We start from the raw sequence: 5,494 nt of genomic DNA, 5'->3' as shown, positions 1-5,494 counted from the left end.
GGGTCTTGCTGGATACCTTAAGGGCATTAGATACTAATTCTCAGTTCTATTTTATGAATATTGCATCCCAATGATTTAGTTATTTTATTATTTATTTATTTTCAGCACATTAATAAAATTTTGTATTGGTTCAACAAGTCCTCCTTTCAATTCCAGAGATCAAGGTCTATAATTTGTGGTCCATAATTCTTAAGATTGAAAGCATTTATTTTTCCTTTCTTCTGTTCATATCTGAGGTTAAAAAGGCAACTGTAAACTTTGTCTGATAAATTTTCCCTTTATTCTCCACCTCTCTTTCAATATGCCAATCAAGCTGTCAGCTTGCTTTCTCTGCAGATTCCTAACACTTCACCTTCAGTCTCATTAACTGATTTTCCTTTTGTTTCACGTGAAGAAAACTCATCTCAATACTTAAATCCCTGGGAGTTACAATTTAGAACTTCTTCAACTGTCTTTTGGATTCTAGCTCCCACTGCTTGTTCTTTATTTTCTTTCAGAGGAAAAAAATGTTCTTTTTTCTTTTGACCACCTTTCATTGAACCCATTTTCAAAAATGGAGTAAGACTTATACTCGTATTGAAGCTTTTACATGTGTTAACTTTCATAAATTTCAAAATACAATCAAACTTCACTCATTTGGACTTTATTTGGATTTCGGAAACTTCAAATAAAGGTAGAGCTACAACATAATTAGGTATACCCCCTTCCTGTTAGAGTAACAAGTGCCCTAAAATATCTTATACACCAAAAAATGTAATCTCTATCTTAAAGTATTATGTTTTTATTGTCAAGGTGATGTACAGAGGGGTTACAGTTATGTAATTAAGGTAATACGTACATTTCTTGTTAAACTTGTTCACCCCTTCTCTCATTTTTTCCTACTTCTTAAAGTATTATTAAACCTATATGGTCCTGAGGGAGGACTATCCTTAGAAATGAGCAGAGTGTATACAAATCTTTCTGAGAGGGGCTGGGAAGGTGGCCCAGTGGTAGAGTGCTTGCCTTGCATGCATGAGGCCCTGGGTTCGATTCCTCAGCACCACATAAGCAGAAAAAAAGCTGGAAATGAAGCTGTGGTTCAAGTGGTAGAGCACTAGCCTTGAGCTGAAGAGCTGAGGGACAGCGCCCAGGCCCCACAACCGGACCCCCCAAAAAACCCAACAAATCTTTCTGAGAGAATTTATGAATGCAAGTGACCTTAGCTGATGATACTTGATGAGATCAGTTTAAGTTAATTGGCTAGTTAATTGCTAAAAAAAATACACAAAAGCGGTGGTAGAGCGATAGCCTTGAGCTGAAGAGCTGAGAGACAGAGCCCAGGCCCAGAGTTCAAGCCCAAGACTGACAAAAAAAATAAAAGAAAACCAAAGGTAGGAAGATCAAAAGTTCAAGGTTAGCCCTCTAGTGAGTTCTAGCCCAGCCCAGCCACATAGTGAGATCTTGCCTCAACCACCCCCCCCACAAATTGCACAAATTGCACAAAATACTTGTTCATAGGGGGAAAGGCTATAACTGTAAAATTTAGAGAATGAGTCTTCTCTTGGTCTGGAAAAAAGATTAGGGACAACAATAATTTCTGTATCAATGTAATAAATCTTTAAAATGCAAGAAGACATAGGTTTCTTTGGGAAACCCAACCTTCATTTCATTCAAAATTCAGCTCAAATGTCATTTACCTCAAAGAAGCTTTCTTCTCCCAAGTACCTTTTCTCTTTCACAACATCATGTCACTCTGTAACAATTATTTTGATATAACAATAATGATATGATTAACTGCATCATTAGCCACTGGATGGCCACCTTCATGAGAGCTTTGTCATCTTCACCACCTTCAGCTTGCTTGGCAAAATGGTTGAATAATGGAGTAAGCATTGGAGTATAAGATTTGTAAAACATCACATCGTCTAGTAAATAGTAGCAGCAGACAGGCAAAAAACAGCTTCTTCAGGATGATTTTTCCCATTTACCCTTTCAACAATGTGTCACTGCAGCTCTCTCTGTAGGTGGAACAGGCGTAGGCCTCTGTGTTGCTAGGCAGTGCAAAGTATCTTTCTCAGCAACATCCTTAGCAGGCAGCTGCTCAGGAAGTCCTCTTGGTTGGTTGATGTAATGCTAAACCATCCAGATTCCAGGTACTGGTTCATGGCTTGTTGTCTTCTCAGAGGTCTTCTGTAGGTCACCACTCCTCTCCAGATACTTGCTTCCTGTGAACCCTCATAATTCTACCATGATCCTTTCAGGAGCAAGCTTTGAACCTGACATTTTATTATTCATTACAAAAGTCCAATCCCAGATATCTAAAAGACTTTGGTCATGAGTGCCCTGCCACTCCAAGCCATCTTCCATCTCCTGTGGGAAGGCAGAGACATCTTGATCATCCTACAATTGTCAATTTGTGTACATTCAACTCTGACACTCTGAGGAAGAAATATTCATGTACTCACACTTGTGATAGAGACACTTGTGATGGAATCCCAAGGCTGTGTGGAAGGCAAAATTTACCATGAATGTTTTCATATTCAAAAATTTCAGATTCCACAGTTTAGATAATAACAAAACCTTCCAACAACATGATTCAAATTTCAGTCACAATGATATATTAACTTTGAGTAATTGCACGATGTGAAACTTGGCTATAGTTCTTCAGTCTACAAATTAGTATTTAAATAATAGAAGTGCATCATAAGCAGTGACCAGTCACATCACTTTATTCAAAACTTGTCAGTGATTGGTTGCCACCCATTGTCTCTACATCTTATGCCTGAGCAACAAAGGTCTTGTATTGTCTCTTTATCTAACAGTGACAAATCATGTACATTATGCAAAAGATAGAAAATCTAAATGGAAACTGGTCAAAAATGTGGAAAGTGCAATAACAAAATGAAAAGTGGTAAGAGTGGAAGTAAAGTTCACATTGAACATAAATGGAGCAAAAATAACAGCTGACTGAGAATGCTGACCTGGTGAAGAGGGAACTCCTAAGTGAGGAAAGTGGTCCGGATGAAAAGTAAACACGTCCCTGGAGAAGTGGTGTTGCAAAAACACATTAAAGGAGTTTGTTCAGCTCACAGAAATCAGGGAAACATGTTTTCTGGTTGATTATTAAGAATGTGATAAAGGATATAGATGAACAATCAGAGAGAAAGATCTTATCCTGAGTATAGAGGCTTTATGTCCATACCCTCTTGGCATGTATAATTTTAACTACCCCAGGACATTTCTAAATCCTGTAATTTACAATTTTTTGAGACTTCAACACATTAGCATAATCAATTAGTAACTCAATCTCAATTCTCTTTTTCTCTTCTTGTAGAATGGGGTGGGGTGGGGGTTCTAATTGTGGCTTGGCCTTTCTGGTGACCAGCCTCAACCTAAGAAACTACCAAGAATAACCTCATTAGAACAAAAGACATTCCTATCACTAGGGAAATTCCAACGGATTTAGGAGCTTTGTGACAGAAACCAGGGTCAGAGATCAAGTATTGAGACAAAAGACACACTTAGTACCCCATCACTCAGGAAATTAAAAGGGCTTTAGGAGCTCTTAGCCAGGAACCAAAGCCTATGATGAGAAGGTCTTATAATATCACAGTATCTCATCTTTCAACTTTATTTTGGCGAACAATTCAATACTAGTATTTGAAAGAAACAGAGAACAGTATGCATGAAGTTTATACTGGGTATTCATTCATTCAGGAAGCAAATAGATATTGCATACTTCCAATGTTGAATTATGTCATATCTTAGAACTATAAACCCACTTTCCCCACTTAGTACTCTAACAAACCACAATTGCTCTTTGATTTTCACTGGAGTAACAACCATATATATATACTCACCATAAAGTTGCAAGCACCCTTAGTAGAAAATGCATTTGCAACACCTCACCCACTACCCATCCTAGCTTAACATCACAGCATATTGAAGTGTCTGTTACCCTTTCTCAGGATCATGTGGGTGATGGGGCACTGCTATTGTTGATGCTGCCTGGCATCCCAAGACAGGATCAGACCATGTATATCAATAGTTCACTAGCCCAGGAGGAGATCCAACATTCCAAAGTATAAGATTTCCTTGAATGCATTCAAGGGAACTTTTAATAGCATCATGAAGTATACAGAACTGTAGGTCAAATCAATGTATACAAAGCTATGTATTGTGAGTAATCTGTGAGCAAGGAAAGGGACATGTAGAAATAGAAAGATGGCTCCCAGAACTTTGACTAGGAGTAAGAAGGGATGATAAATGGAGAGGATGAGTCTATGATATCAAACCGAGAGGAGAGTGACAAAAAGGACCAGAGAGGAGAAGAGGTTAGGTTATAAATTGTTGGCCCATAATGAGAAATGTAGAACAGCCCTAGAGGCAAAGAGCCCCCTTAAAAGGCTCTTTCAAGAGTCTGGGGACATAGGTCAGAGACATAGTGCTTTCCTAGAATTCACAAGCTCCTCCAGAGAGCATTTTTGAAAATGTCTAAGCATGAGATGATGCTGGCTTGAAATAAGAAAGCAACAATACAGAGGAAGGGAGCAACTGAGTGATATTGACAAGATAAAATTGGTCATGTTTGAGAAAGAATTGCCAAAGATATGAGAGGAGAGGGAGGAATCCAAAGTGATATCTAGGGCAAGTGAATGATTGATGATAGCTTTAACAAGTTATGGAAGGTAGAAGGAAGAATAAGCATGGGGTAAATATTTTTACAGTTTCAGATTTGGCCAGCTTGAATACAAGGGACCTATAATCTGAATGGCAAGTTCCAGTAGTTAGATAGATATATGAGAATCTTATGCCCTATAAACTGAAGATATCATTGTTAATGGCTTTTCTTTGCATTAATGTTCTTTATAATTTAAAATTTAATTATTTTAACATATTATATTGTATGCAAATCAATAGCTATCAAATAAATATATAGGAAGCATGTAATGATTTGAAAAGAGTAGAGAAAGTGCTGTGTGGACATCCATTAAGAAGGCAGCTCAGAGACTTGACTATAAACCCAGACTACTTATCTGTATATTCTCTTCATACTCAAGAAAGTCTTTTAAGGAAAGGAAATAGCACTTCATTTTGTCCAAGTGTCATTTCCACTGTAATTGCAATTGATATATTGCTAATGCACCAAGACAATTTGTGATAAAAAAAATACAGCCCAAAAGTTTTCTCCATCATGGTTGAAGATCACTAGAGCTTGCTTTGTGCAGCTGTAGATCTAAAAAAGCTTCCATTTACCATCTAAAAACCCATGATGAAATGGCTAATTTTGCCTGTGACATTCTCATTATATTATTAGGAGAACAAAATAAAATTCCAAATTAGCAATAAACTGAATGGATTTGAATTTCTATGTGGACTTTGTTTTTAAAAATAGCAAAAGAAATCTCTCCCATCAAATAGTGCACATTTATTTACTTATCTAAACAAATAAAGTACTTTCCACCAAATCCTACAGTACATATTTGTCATAATCAAGGAAAATAGAAACGAGTCA

Source organism: Dipodomys ordii, unplaced genomic scaffold, assembly GCF_000151885.1.
Source record: "Dipodomys ordii isolate 6190 unplaced genomic scaffold, Dord_2.0 Scaffold134, whole genome shotgun sequence".
In the NCBI taxonomy this organism is placed as follows: Eukaryota; Metazoa; Chordata; class Mammalia; order Rodentia; family Heteromyidae; genus Dipodomys; species Dipodomys ordii.
Note: the sequence above shows the minus strand (reverse complement) of the source record.